Consider the following 15,365-nt stretch of genomic DNA (forward strand, 5'->3'; position numbering starts at 1 on the left):
CGTGTTTTTAGAGTTTTGGTTACTATTGAGCTGTGTCGCTCCTTACTACAGTTCGTTACCACGAACTGTTTGATAATTTCTGTTCATTTTTGGTTTTATTAATTTTTTCAAAGAAATATTTCGTATTTTAAGTTTGACTTGGGATTGGTTGCAATAGGACACCTGATTATTCATCACAAAAATGTCCCTTTTCCTTTTTGAAAATTTCCTTTGCTATTCTTTGAGGCTATCAGTCATCTTTTCATAGTTGGCTTGGCTACGTTAAATTTAAATAAAATTTTAATTCAAGTTAACTTCAAAGTTAAAATTTGACTTTTTCGTGCCTTCTTAGTTTATTCATTCTTTGCTCCAACCATTAGTTAGTGCAGGCCATTCTTGCGCTCTGATTGCCCAATTTTCTCGTTTTAAGAGAGCTTGAGTGAAAAGAGAAGATTATTCATTTGTCATTACTAAACAAGATCTTCAGTTTTAAAAAGTGAGTGTGATTGTATTTGCTGCATATAGTTTTCCTTATTTCCTGACCAGGAGGTTCAATCAGTAAGCCGTCCTAGCCAAGTGGATCGGTGCGCTAGATTTATGATCCTTTTGCCAAAAGGGTGAGGTTTCGAATCCCAGTGTACCCAATTATTTGGTTTGGAACGGGGGTCAGTGGCATGACTTTGTAAGCTCAGCCAGAGTCGACCCGGCTCTAAATGGGTACCGGGAGAAATCTGGGGAAGGTAAACAGGAAAGTTGTGCGAAAGTACATGAAGCTTGTCCCCCAGCCCACTTGCGCTTCCTGGCAGAAGGGACAAGAAACGGAGATCAGCACCGCCGGTAGGGACTGCAAAGTCTCATGCCGTATTCTTTACCTTACATTACCTTTTTCAATCGGTATAAAAAGGGAAACTTGAACTCCTAGTTTTAGTTTTGGTGTCCCTTGGCAGAGAGGATGCCAAGGGACTACATTACTTGATTATAAAGGATTTTCTCCTTTAAGTATTACTTCCACTCGGTTACACCAAAGTCGCAAACCCATCCGCTCCAATCCGACTGCATAGTGAGGTAGTCATTGGTATTTTATGTAATTGTCTACCAAGGCGTGGTGTTAACTATTGAGAATAATCCCAAGTACAAATTTTTCATAACAGTTTTATACTACATACGTTTGCCTATAAAGTTAGCCTTTAGCTGTTCTCATTTGAACAGTAAGTAAATCTACCAACAGGCATCGATACAACCCCAACACTTTTAGTATTGCACATTAATTTCAACATTTGACCTTAACACTAGTCTTTAGCTGACTTAGATTAGAACTAAGTAACCTAATATTGCTTAATTTCTTCAACAACTTAGCCTCATATAGTCCAGTAAAACTACGAAAAAAATAGCCAAAATTCGACGTCAAATTAGCAAAAATGCTTAGCACCAGAATGGCTAAAAAAATCTGTTCAATAGCATATCCATAGTTGGTCAAAATCAATCGCGTAGAAATGACCATTTTTTTCAAGAATATGAGAGGGGAAACGGGGGAAATCTTGAATTTTAATTTACGGAATATTTTCTGGATTAAAAGGCCATTTCCTAATAATTTTAGTTTAAGAAGATCAAAAATAACATCTAAATTGAAAAACTATATCATTTAGTACCCCATTTCCACCCTAAATGCGGCCAAAGGGGGGGGAAGTCGGAATCCTAGTTGTCGCAGTATTCGTACAAAAATGAGCCCCAAATGTTCAGAAAAATTTGCTTAATAACATATTGGAAATTACCCGTGCAAAAATACCCCTTTTTCAGAGGAAAATCAAGAGAGGGGGGTCTCAAACTGAATTTACACAATCTTTCTGGACTGAAAGATTGTTTCTTTTATTAATTTAAATCCGAGGAGATAGAAAAAACATTGGAATTAAAATATGCTATATTTTAATCCCCCCTCCCCCTTCCACCGTAATCGAGGTCAGAGTGGAACAAAAATTGGAATCTCAATTTTAGATTACCAGCGAAATGATCAAGTTCATCATATTGGTACAATTTTACTTCTTTAAGAAGACAAAAATTACTACAGACAACTTCGAATTTGAAGCCCTACATTAGTTGGAAGTCTGTTCCCCAGCTTCCGTAGACCTACTATGGTACAGATCCTTATATTTTGCCAAACCTTGTTTTGGTTGGATTGGCTTTACGCAGACATTAGAAACTTGTTCCCGCTTGGGCGTGGCATATATACAGCTCTTACATATGCTCGACCGAGGCTCGTCCGACATATCTTGTATCTACCCGAAGCTGCTACTCGTTTCTCTGGAAGCCAAAAAGCAAGCAAAAAAAGTAATTACTTTTGACCAGCCTCTTTATTCAAAAGACATGGATAGTATTCGAAATGGGGCATCAGCCAGTCTAATAAAGAAAATGACAACGATTCTTTCCAGCTTTCGTACTCGAATGGCTATCTAGGAACCATAGGCTACAAAATGGACGACTCCGGACTTCCCGATATATTTGAAAAAGAATATGCTCCGAACTCCATCAGACATAAAATGAACGACAAAGCAGTTAGACATGCATGCCGAAGACATGAATTGGTTGATGTGGTGTTAAATATTACACTCATTGGAATCGGACTCGGATCCTTGGACTGAACAGCTAGAACTAACAAAGTGCAGTCGGAAATACAAGCGTATTACTACAGAATACTGGTACAAGGGATCAACTGATAAGATCTGGTTGATTTGGAAGCCATTATGGTAGTATCCGAGAAGATGAATGGCACAATATTGTCTCTTCCGAGTATAAGAACTGTGCAGGTTTTGATATAATACACGAAGGTGATCTCAATTCTAAGGAGATTGATTGATTCTGAAAGATCTGACAAATTTAAGCAGTATTTGTAATAAGTCCAGGCCATACTTCTGTGTTTTGTGGCGAGTGGGCACCACCTTTGCATGAAGTCAATTAGGCTCTTCCTTCAATATAAGCGTGACTTAGCTACCTCAGACCAATAGCTGCATAAAGAACTAGAAAATGGCCTATTCGTAATTTAGAGAAGTGACAGGAACTGGGCGGGAGTGTCCCCTGATCTACTCATTGAAGAAGTCTTGGTGAGGAATCTCAAAACATGCGGAGGTCTGACAAAAGCTGGGGATTCTCTCAAGTCCAAAGAGCTATACGAACATCAGCAAGGTAAACTTATTCATAAATCAACGCTTTGACGCAATCCCATAATGGCACGACTTGAAAGAAAAGTTACCAGCATATTGAATCATTGGTCATTTTTAATGAGAGTAAGTTGTCGGATGCGCTTCAGATGCTTGAATATGTCCAATCACTGGACCCATTTAGAGATACTGAGTATCTGCTATGCATCTCGTCAGGAGTAGGAGTAGGATCCAACATGAATGTTGATGTGACTTAACAGAACGAAACGAAAAATTAATTCAAGAAGAAAGATCATGCAATGAATTGGACCGCAAAATATTTACCTTTGGCAACTAGATTTTTAACAAAATTACGTCTAGAGATGCGTAATTGCGGATCAGCTATAATAAAGGATTGGTCGTTGCTCATTGTATTGCCGGATGGAGTGGTTAGATGGTAAAAAACCCGTATTTCATTGCCCAAATTGTCTAACTCTTCATGGCCCTTCGGATGAAAATAAATAAAAGCAGGGTAAATAAGAATTAATCTTTCATCTTCCTTTATTCAGACTGATCCTGAATAAGGATGCTGTGGGATAATACCTTCCTTAAAAAAAAAAATTCTGACATCTATTTTGAAGCTTTATTTAACAAAAATGATTTGCTTCATATTTTATTAAATTATACACTATAATGTGTAAGTGTACATCAACTATTATGGTAATTTTGTAGGCGTAACGGTGGGGGGGGGGCAGATGCCTCAACTATGGTATTTTAATGCTTAAGTTTGTATCTCCCATTGAGCATTTAGATAGATTTAGAAAGAATTTTGTTGAAAGAGGGGATGGTAGAAATTAATATTTAATCCTTCTTGATTCTCGAGAAATTTTTTGTCTACACCTTTATTATTAGTTCTAAGAGGATAATAGGGCCCCTACAACTGCAACAGTCTTCTGTTCACCTTCCTGCCGGCAAAGAGGTGGAAAAGACGAGGTGGGAATTGTGAGCCTTTCCAGGAAATTTCTTGGCAAGTGCTAACAGGAGTTTGGTCTTCAACGATTTTAAATGGTAATATCTCTCTTTTCCTGTTCATATACAATATTTCAATGTATTTAAACATATATTTGCAATGCCGTATTTAAACATAAGAAAACTCTACTGCAGAGGTCGCGATGTAGATGAGCCGTGTAGATGATCAGACGTCAAACATAATTTACACTAATATGAACAACAATATACCCTTTCCGTCCACCCGAATTCTGTAATAGAAATATTATTAAGGACATGTTCAACAAAATTACTTTTTATCGAAAATTTTGACTGAATATTCAAATTCTGTAATGCTTATGCAGTAAAACTGAAAAATGGGAAGTTACGAATCAATTTACAATTGCTGATATATATAATTTATCTGCGAGAAATTGAGGTTTTATGGGACAGTACGCAACATCATATATTGCCTAGGCCTGGATATGATCAGAAAAAGGAATGGAAATTAAATTCAAAGATTACATTTTTCAGATGAGAGCAAAGAGCAAAATTAAGTTTAAACAAGCAGAAATTACTCCATATCTGAGGGTGTTGTCTCTTCTTCAGCCCCTTGCTCTTTACGATAAAGTTTGAACAACTGCTGAAACATAAGGGTCATTGAATCAGAATAGGAAACTTATTATAGCATTAAAAACTTTACTTTATGGGCGAAGGGCTAAGGAACGGGCAGCCCTCCTTTTATGCGAAATAATTTCAGTTCTTTTTAAGTTTTAATGTTGCTCCTTACTTCCATTTGAAATAACTCTTCTTTTAATTTAATACTCGCTAGGATTTAAATAATTACTATGATTTAAGCTTTTTGTCTCATAGCCAGTTCAGATTTTCATACCAAAATTAACTTACTAGTATGGGGTTGTTCTGTTTTACAAGGAAACAACATGTGGCCGAATAATCAAATCTATTTTTACACCATATAAAAGGTACTTGATAATTTAATTTTTAGCCAACGCTGACTTATTTTAAGAGAAGAACATAGAATTCAAGAGAGGATGGAATAATATATTTCTTAGATAAGAGACCAGGAATCTTCTATAACTAATTTTATTCACATTCACACCGCCATTGGCACAATCAATTTTTTGTTGGGAAATTTTATTTCAAGTCGATATTTACTGTCGTCAATTAATTTTCTATCAACACACCGCTAAATTTTCCGCGCTAAATTTTAACCTTGTATTAACCATGGCAAAATAAAGTTTTTGTGAGATTTTTGCTTTAATATCTCTATACCTTCAAATAAAGGTTTTGGAGTGCGACAAATCCACTGATAAGTTTCACAACAAAATAAAAGGGTGCATGCTGTAAAGCTTCAAGAACATGCAGTTGCTATAATATTTTTTTAATTAAAGAGGTTAGGACAATTTGTCTTGCCAAATTCGACTCTTGAACCTGAATACGACAGTGTATTTACTTTGGGCTACAACAATATACTTGTGAATTCGTTACTAAATCATAACTGATTTGTCTTTAGAGAAATAATTTCTACTTTTTTTTTGTTCCCTTTCCCTGTCGTTAAAAACTGTTACTCTCTCTCACGGTCGTGGCATTTACGACTGCAACAAAACTACAAACGTATCCACAGAGCATCTTTTCTCAACAACGACTTTTTCTTTCTTTCTTTCTCTCTCTCCCTCTCTCATTCTCTCTCTCTCTCTCTCTCTCTCTCTCTCTCTCTCTCTCTCTCTCTCTCTCTCTCTCTCTCTCTCTCTCTCTCTCTCTCTCTCTCTCTCTCTCTCTCTCTCTCTCTCTCTTTCTTTCTCTCTCCCGAGTGAGGTACGAAAGGCTAATTCTTTGGATATTAGAAGTTTCTTCCTCTCTTCTTTCTCTTATTTCTTTATCTCTTATTTCTTCTTTCTCTTATTTGTTTGATGTATAGCGCACAATGTAAGTGACTCTGATCAGATTTGTGTGGCATTTAAGACCGCGATGAAACTACAAACTTATCCTCAGAGCATCTTTTCTCAACAGCCTCTTTCGCTTTCTTTCTTTTTCTCTCTCTCTCCCTCTCTTTCTCTCTCCCAAGTGAGTACCAAAGGTTATTTCTTTGGTTATTAGGCGTTAATACCCGAATAGAATAAAATATTTTAGTGTCCATTTCTTCACTCTTCGTAGGAGTTTCGCACAAGCCATTGCTCCTGAGATTCTAGTGTGAGTTATTTTTTCTCATTGCAGGTAAACCTCCTCTCAATGAGCAAAGAAAGGAAGAAGGGAAAATGATGAACTAAAGTGAGAGTTTGTACTTTTCCAGGATTTTGTTTCATTACTACTACTGTAACTACTTTTTGGAAGACGGGCCAAATTTATCAGCTACCTACTTTTGCCATGTTTGGTTTGACTAATAATTAAATTATTACTTTGTTGCTCATATCTTTTTGTTCAGGTCTAATAGCAAGAGCCAACATCAAAAACTCTTAAGAGTCAAAATGTATCTAAGGTAGGCCGAGGATTGGGTAAGCATGCAGATTTCATAATATCGGAATATTTTCAAGTAGGCTAGTTCAACTTCCTTTTTTGGCATTTTTTACAGTTTTGCTTACATCTGGCTCCATTCACTCGAAAGAAGTGTACCCCAAACCCTAACTCGTCTAGAGAGACAGCAAAATATTTTGAGTTTATTCTGATGTATCTTCAGTGACTGCATTGCAGACTTATACACAAAGGTTCACCCACGGTACATATACTAAGGAGTTACACCATTATGATTGCACCTGCTAACTATCTTTAGCAACTCGATTATAGATATATATTTTGTTTTTATCGCGTATTAAGTATTTTATTGTTGAATATAGTCAGCAATAATATAGAATTAATGTCAGATTATGAACGTTTGCACTTACAACAAGCTTTCTTCTTTAATTCGGCATTTGATGTATACGGGACAATGTAAGTGACACTGATCAGATGTTTTGTGGCGGTATTTACAACCGTAGTGAAACTACAAACTGATCCTCAGAGCATTTTTTCTCAACAACGGCTTTTCCCTAGAATTAGGAAACTGCGCGATTGGATTTCCATGTTTTATAATATCATCTCGAATAGCATTTTATCTTAGCAGGTATAATGCTAAAAAAAAGGAGTAAGAGAGAGGGACAGGAGAGGGGAAAGCTGTCCTAAAATGAAGCAGACAAGAAAAACAGAGAGGAAAGCAAAATGAATAAAGAAACGAGAGAAAGAGAAACAAATGAATAACAGGGAGAGAGGGAGAAGGTTTAAGTGAAAACTGCCCTAGGATAATTAAGCTTCGAGATACAGTTTTATTTTGTTATGATGAGCATATTTTCATGTTAAAGGGGAAAATGTTGTCTGCAATTATTACAAATGTATTACAAGCATAATGTTTAAAAAATCGTGGGATTCAAGAGGGATTAAGGATGAATCTCTACTCCTCCCTCCTCAAATCTAATTTTATTTTCATCTCAAGGCTCACGGAGAGGTAGAAATTTGAGGAATAAAAATATACTTTTAAAGGTCGAAACACACTCTCCCCACCTACACCCATCGGTCCTAATTTATAACGGCTGATGTGCAATTATAAACCACTATGCATAACTTCGCCGTGTCTCAAATGAATCAACCTAGTTAAGAGTAGCGCTAAAACAAACGTCTGCATGAACTGTTTACTTTGTATAGACTTCCTACATCTTCAAATACGAAGGAACCACATGAAGCATTACTACATCTGAAACTGGAAAGCCCAATATATTGTTTTTGATAATTTTAAATCGATTGAGTGTCTCAAAATAAAACTTGGTGATTTCGGAACCATTTAAGCCAAACTTATTTTTCTACACCCGAAAATGGCCAAAAACACTATTTTGCTGTGGTGGAATATTTTGGTTATTCAGACCGGCCCTAGAAATTTTATTTACCATTCGAATGAGCCTTTCCCCAATTTCGTGGGATAGTTGGCTTAAAAAACTCATGTTTCGGTGAAAAACAGAAAAAAATAACGTGCGTCCATGATCGGAGAAAATGAAAATTTTATGTTCTTTTTAGACAGGTGAGTGAAAACTCTGCAAGAGGGTTCTTTAATGTGCTAAGTTTGATGGCGTAACTTCCATAAAAAGCCCTTGTCTTTGGGGATTTTTTTGCCTATTTTTTTTTTCAAAACAGAGCAAAGCTCTTCGGATTTTTAATTTTAAACTTAATGGTCTTCGCATGTTCAGAATAATGATGAAAGGTCGTCTTTTGAACTATGTGTCGAATAAAGCGGATCTGCCGTGCTTAGATTATTCTTTTGCTTATAAAGGACCCTACATTATAAATAACACAATAATGGAATTAATAGAACAATTGCGTAGTTTCCACCGTACTAGTACAACAGGAACCCAGACAGTAGGGGGGAGGGTGTTTGGTGCCTTCCTTAGCTAGTCCCAAATTTTAGAATATTGCAATATATGTCCATATTTTTCTTTGATTTTGACATCATTCACCTATTTAGCTTTTTTGCTAGATTTCCTCCTTCTCACCCTCCTCCACTCCCCCCCCCCAAAAAAATGCTTCTTATCTATTCGATAAAAAAAGCGGACAAAATAAAGAATGCCAAAACCCTGGTCTAGGGGCCTGAAAAATTTGTTTGAAATAGGCCTACTTATAGCCCCTTGTGTGTCAGTTACGTTGTTCGTTTATCTTATATTTCGCAAAAAATTGAAAGTTCATCACATTCCCTGTTTAATTCACTTTATATTCCAAGCGGCAGTATATCAATTTCGTTCTGGTGTCCTTCTGAGACTGAAATACTGGACCATTTTCAATATAACAGATACAGTTTTCAGCAAGTAATCATTCCTTTTTCGATTTGGCAATACTCCAAAGCAGTATATCCGAAAACGATTTCTGCCTTAATTTGGAAATTGTCTGGAAGATGAATTGACACCAGGCTTCCGATACAAGAATTTATTTGGAAGATTAGGCTATCTGGAGGTGACTTGCTTTCATCCTTTCTCTTTAATTATCGAACATAGAGGTCATGATCGACCAATGATCAGAATACAAAATACACAGAAAAAGATGGAATATCAGATAAAATTCCGGAATTACAATAAGGGTTATTGTTGTTTAATACCCTTTTATCGCTTAACAAGCCAAAGAGCCTGTCAGTCAATAGGTAATAAGAGATAAAACAAAAGAGATCTTTTGTGAGAACCTGAGAAAAATATGTTTCCCTTCCATCAAACACGAAATTATCAGTCGGGTTGATCCCCCCTCGAAAAAACGACATTTTGTGGAAATTTGAACTTGACCCCCAAGCTCTGAGGTAAAATGGATTACGCTTACCATACTATTTATAAATCTATTCATCTCTCCATAAGCTTACTTACTATGTGCAATCATTTTAACAAAATATTTGCCTGACTGTTGGCTTCAGTCATGAAAAAGATATATACTCTCCTGTGATTATTGGAAACATACTAACACTTTAAGTTAAAGTATTTTTCTCTTCGGGGACTCTTCAGGTACCCACTGAGTAGCATCAAATACTTATTTTCAAAAAAAGTGTTTGGCTAGGAGTTACTGACTTTATCAATTAAATAAAACAAACTACATCCTGATTTTGAGGCCATTTAAATATTTTTTTGTAGCGTTTCTCCTGATTTTAAAACTGTCCTTCGTCACACGCTAGAGGGTTTTCTAAATCTTCTGCTTGTAATCGTTACTTGTAATGTATTTTAGGGTACCTGTAAAGGGTGACTTCCACTATTGCAATAAACAAAAATACCATAGGCTAGTGTTGTAAGCTCAAATTTTTAGGCTAAAACAATGTGGAAGATCTTGGATTGGGAACTACACCAAATAGAAGTAGAATAACATTAATTACCGCGGAAGTCATGCCTGAGGCTCTGAACATTATAGCCTAAACGTCATTGCATATACCATAAACCTCATTAATGTATTACAGACGATAAATATGGGCCATATTAAGCAGGAAAATAATCTCTAAATCCGGATCATGACAATTATGCGTATAAATTATTATTTGGGTTGAATGAAACTGGTAATATGACATACGCTTGGGTAAAGTAAATTTGACGTATGTTGTAATACGAACTGAATTTTAATGAATCAGAAAGCCACAAATAGCCCTTTTTTCTTATGACAGGCTTTAGGGTAAAGTAAAGTAATTTTTGGGCCTTATAATATTTTGGAGGGCTCAGATTTTTGGAACTTATAATGTGTCTTATAATGGCATGAAATATTTGGTGAACAAGGTTTTTTGGACTTTTCTATGCGGCTGTCCCCGTGTTACTCCATGGCTGGTCATCGACAGTAGTTGATTTATTATATGTTTTAGATAAATATTAATTGTGCACTGGAAGGATAAACACTTACATCATATTTCAAAAATTAACAACTGAAACATTCCAAGGAAGTGTGTGCACATGATAAAATTATCGCTGGGTTGAATGCTGACAAAGACAAACATTTGAACTATGAAACAACAACCAGTGGTAGCACTATTGGAAATCTATGCGTGCATTGTCATGACAGTGAGAGATTAGAATCGTTTGGGGTACCGAGATGATCCAATATTACTGATTGTGGATATGCGAGAGTAGCATTTCCAGAGATGATAAGACCCAAAGAGAATGCAAACAAAGAACACTTAGTTGATGACGAAGGTCAACTATTCGCTTATGTGTCAGGTAACAAGTTACCTGTTTATATATTCTATCACCACCGTTCTGGTATTAGCATTCAAATGAAAGCGAAGGAAAAAAATAGCTTACTGCTGCACCAATTTCATAATGCATATCTTGTCTATGTGCCAAAATAGCAAACTATGTAAAAAATAACGTGGTAATAGACAGTGAAATCGAAAGAAAAATAAAAAGGGCAATAGCAGATAATATCACCAAGAAATAAAAAGACGAATCAATGGAAAACAAAATGCATGTGAACATTATTAGTATCGTTGATTGTATACCAACAGATACAGTCAATGAACCCAATAATACCTATGTCAACACACGTATTGAATCTGTTGGTGACAGCAGAGTAAAAATTGTGTACGACTCAAAACAGATTAATAATTATTGTACTGGTCACGAACTAAGAGAAGTAAATAACTACGCTGTCAAGAGAGAACATAATGAATTAATTTATGAAACATATTCAAAATGCCCAAAGTTATTCAATGATATTAATAATGTTTAATATTGTAAGTAAAATTGTTTCAATAAAAATATTCCTTTATATTATGGTGTTATGATAGGGATTTTTAACAAGTTCATGCTAGAATTGGACATGATATGGTAATAATTAGGTTGTCATAGACATTTTGAAATGATGTCTACATAAATTTGACAGGTTTGGAAGGGGACAATTGGAAAAATGTTGTTAAATAGGTGAGATATTGAGAAAAATTGAAGACTTAAATCAAGGATTTGTCTTGCAATTGTTTTTTTTAAGGAAATGTCTGATATCACATGCTAGAAGAAAGCTTTAGTCAGGGAACGTACCCTTAGGAACCATCATTGGTTTTGAAGATTGAAGGTTTTTTTGACAGGTTCATATTACATTTAGACATGATGTGTTGGTAATGAGGCTGACATAAAAAAATTTAAATGATTTCAACCTAAGTTTGATTGATTATAAGCAAATGGTTCTGTCAAGTGAATTTTTTTGAAATATGACAATCGGTTGTGATGATAAAATTTATGCCAAACGTTTCCAAATCTTTTGTGATATTACCAACCCTGCCTGATATAACGAGAACTGTCTATTGAATTAACGAAACCTTGTGTGGAATTATCCAATCAACACAAAACCACACAAAGAAAGACAAATAGACAAGCAAGCAGTCGCTTAGACACAGAAAGAGAGAGAGAAAAAAAGGGAGTGAGAGAAAGAAAGAGAAAAACACATGCAAATCCAAAAAGTCAGGCACACAAACTCGCAAAGACAGACACAGAGAAAGACAAACTCACACTCAAACAACCAGAAACAGGAAGTTAAAGAGAGAAAAACACAAGCAAACACACAGATTCAGACACACAAACACACAAATACAAACATCGGGATAAGGCAACACCCGCTCAGACACATAGACACAGAGAAAGACAAACAAACAGCCACTCAGACACAGGCATAGAGAGAAGGAGAGCGACAAACATCTGTAAGAAAACTGAATCAGAAACACAAAACACAGAAAGACAGACACGGGCAAACATCTGCTCAGACACACTGAGAGAGAGAGGGAGAGAGAGAGAGAGAGAGAGAGAGAGAGAGAGAGACAGAGAGAGAGAGAGAGAGAAACACAAAGACATGAAGTTAGACACATAAATACAGATGCTGAGATAAGAAACATTCACTCAGACACATAGATACAGAGAGAGGGAGAGAGAGAGAGAAGCAAAAAGCCACTCAGGCATACAGTTACAGAGTGAAAGAGAGAGAGAGAGAGAGAGAGAGAGAGAGAGAGAGAGACGAAAACATAAGCAAACACATAGAGTCAAACATATAAACACACAAAGGCACACAGAAATAAAAAAACATCTACTCAGACACACAGACACAGAGAAAAAGATAGATACAAAGGCACATACAAACACATTGAGTCACACAGACAAGCAAACACCCTCTCAGACACACAATTAAAGAGAGAAAGACAGAGCAAGCAACAGCTGGCCAGACAGTGAGAGAGACACAGTGAGAAAGACAAAAACACACATACAAACACACAATCAGATATTTTAACAGGTAACCCGTTACCGGAAACATATGCAAGAAATTGACCTTCCTCATGAACTAATAGTTTCATTTTTGCATTCTCTTTGAGTCCTAACATCTCTGGAAATGTTATTCGCGCAAATCCACCATCAGTAAGGTATAATATTTTTGTTAAAACAAAGGATTCTAATCTCTCACTGTCATGACAATGCACTCATACATTTCTATTAGCATTAACACTATTAGATGTTTCTTAGTTCAAATATTTGTCTTTGTCAGCATTCAACGCAACGATAACTTTATCAGGTGCACACACTTTCATGGAATGTTTCATTTTCACTTTTTTTAAAATATGATGTAAGTGTTTATCCTTCAAGTGCAAAATCTATATCGATCTAAAACATATAATATAACAACTACTGTCGTTGACCAGCCATGGAGTACAACGGGGGTAGTAGCATAAAATAATCCAAAAACCATGGGACATGATGACCATAAGTTCCATTTAAAAGAAAATGCCATAGTAATTGACTCATTGGGTAACAAAAGTTCTTCGGTTTACTTTACCCAAGTTCTTGTCATAAGAAAACAGGGGTAGTAGATTTGTTGCTTTTTGATTCATTAAAATTCGGTTCGTATTATAAAATACGTCCGGTTTACTTTACCGAAACGCGTGTCATAACACCAGTTTCATTCAACTCAAATTAAAAATTTATTCATATAATTGTCATGACCTGAATATAGGAATTTAGTTCCTGTTTGAATATGGTCTATCTGTGTCCTCTGTAATACATCAATGAGGTTTAGGGTATATGAAATAAGGTTTGCACTGTAATCTTTGAAGTCACAGGCGTAACTTTCCTAGTAATTTATGCTATACTGCTTATAGCTATTACTATGCACCGGTAGATCTCAATACCAATGCTCAATACCGGGATTGAAACTGAAGGGGAAGTTTACGTACGTGGATACAACCAAACAGAAAATATACGAGGAAACGAAACTCCGTTAAACCTGCACATCGTATTTTTTTGTATCCAGTTTGTCCAGGAATACCACGACCAAGATCTGGGGATCTACGCTCAGATTACTCCAATTGTAATCCAAATTTTCTTGCTATTCTAATGAAAGAATAAAGCAAAATGAACAGCCGTAAAGTGCAAACAGACTTACAGTATTTTGTATTTGCTTCTGAAAAAATGAGATATGCAAAAATTGAACTGAAAAATTGAAACCCACAAGGATTGTCACCCAAGACAAAAATAAATCACCTTTCCTTTTTGAAAAATCACCGAACGACAAATTAGTTGGGAAATACATTAGTATACCGATCACACCTGTATCGATAAAGCAAAGACAAGAGGATAGTGGTATTGAAACATAGCAATTGGTTGAGAATTATAGACTATGAAGAACTAGTACTTTTTCTTCATTATCTAAGCCATTTACAGGCCACTGGGATGTGTTAGATGAGTTCATTACAAAATTCAACGACGGCCTGGGAGACATGTAAAATTGACAAATATTAAGCCTAATTGACGTTACAAAACGGCAATAGATACAAGAATGAAAAAAAAATTTCATATTCATTTTCTCCTCAGGTATAGAAAGCCGTCTCGTTTAAGGCGGTATTTTAAATCAGAGGGGTGACAGTTTTTTCCCAAGCCAATGCTTTTTGTTGACCAGGTGATAAAAAAAAGCTAGCTTTGAAAGAACTATGGATGTGAGATGTTCATCAGCAAAAATTTCTAACAAAATCCTTCGAAAAATCTCTATACGGAAAGTTTTTATCAAGTTGCTTCCTTGGTTTGCACAATTTACTTAACTTCTTTTCGAAGCTTGCCAGGAAGTTTCATGGAAATTTGCCATTCCAAGCCTTGAATAGGTGCAACCTTTGTCAGGGCATCCCCTTAATGCTAAGGATGGTTATAATGTGCTTTGTCTTCGTTTCCATTCGAGGAAATGGATGGACATTGGAGCACTCGGCTTTTTTGGGATATCCATCCAACAAGACGTTTTTTACCTGGTTAAAATTCATCAAAATGAGCATCAGACCGAACTGACCTTCCATAGACCATCTTTGCCCCACCCCAACCATCCAAATGGAGATATTCACGGTATACTACTGTAATGAACGACTTCTCATAATTAAACTTGACGAGTTCTTACATTTGGTGAATTCTGTCAAACCGCTTATTGCGTGTATTATGGAGACATAATCTCAAACACATGACACAAAATATCATGGTTGATATATAGGGTATCACACTCCTCAGGTGAGACCAAAGAAGTACTGACGGCGTGAAATAGGGAGAAGAAGACTTCTCTGTCTTCATGAAAAGCCATATTTCAGATTCATGTTTGAATCTCCCAAAGTCAGCTGGCAAATAAACTCTGAGGGTTAAGGTGACCTTTCCTAACAAGTCTTTGATCATTGTGGTTTTATATAGCCATCCAGCCTGCGAGATTACTAGCTACCTTGATAACCCAATCTATCATGTTCAGGGCAAATACACTAAGTCTGCCACGATTCTC

The 15,365-nt window shown here is 36.1% G+C and overlaps 1 protein-coding gene and 1 long non-coding RNA gene across 2 annotated transcripts in view; one reads left to right on the forward strand and one right to left on the reverse strand.

Moving 5' to 3' along the window:
• LOC136029016 (uncharacterized) overlaps nt 1-6,525 on the forward strand; it is a 75,219-nt gene extending 68,694 nt beyond the window's left edge. Inside the window, exon 3 of the long non-coding RNA XR_010617943.1 lies at nt 6,333-6,525. This is a non-coding gene — a long non-coding RNA (uncharacterized LOC136029016). The remainder of the gene's footprint in view (nt 1-6,332) is intronic.
• The window catches only part of LOC136029006 (nidogen-like), a 258,905-nt gene extending 251,806 nt beyond the window's left edge, over nt 1-7,099 (reverse strand). The window contains exon 1 of the mRNA XM_065707012.1: nt 6,998-7,099. The gene's annotated coding sequence lies outside the window, so the exon portion shown is untranslated. The remainder of the gene's footprint in view (nt 1-6,997) is intronic.
• Nucleotides 7,100-15,365: the final 8,266 nt, after the last annotated feature.

The sequence above is a fragment of the Artemia franciscana genome, chromosome 7 (assembly GCF_032884065.1).
Source record: "Artemia franciscana chromosome 7, ASM3288406v1, whole genome shotgun sequence".
NCBI lineage: Eukaryota > Metazoa > Arthropoda > Branchiopoda > Anostraca > Artemiidae > Artemia > Artemia franciscana.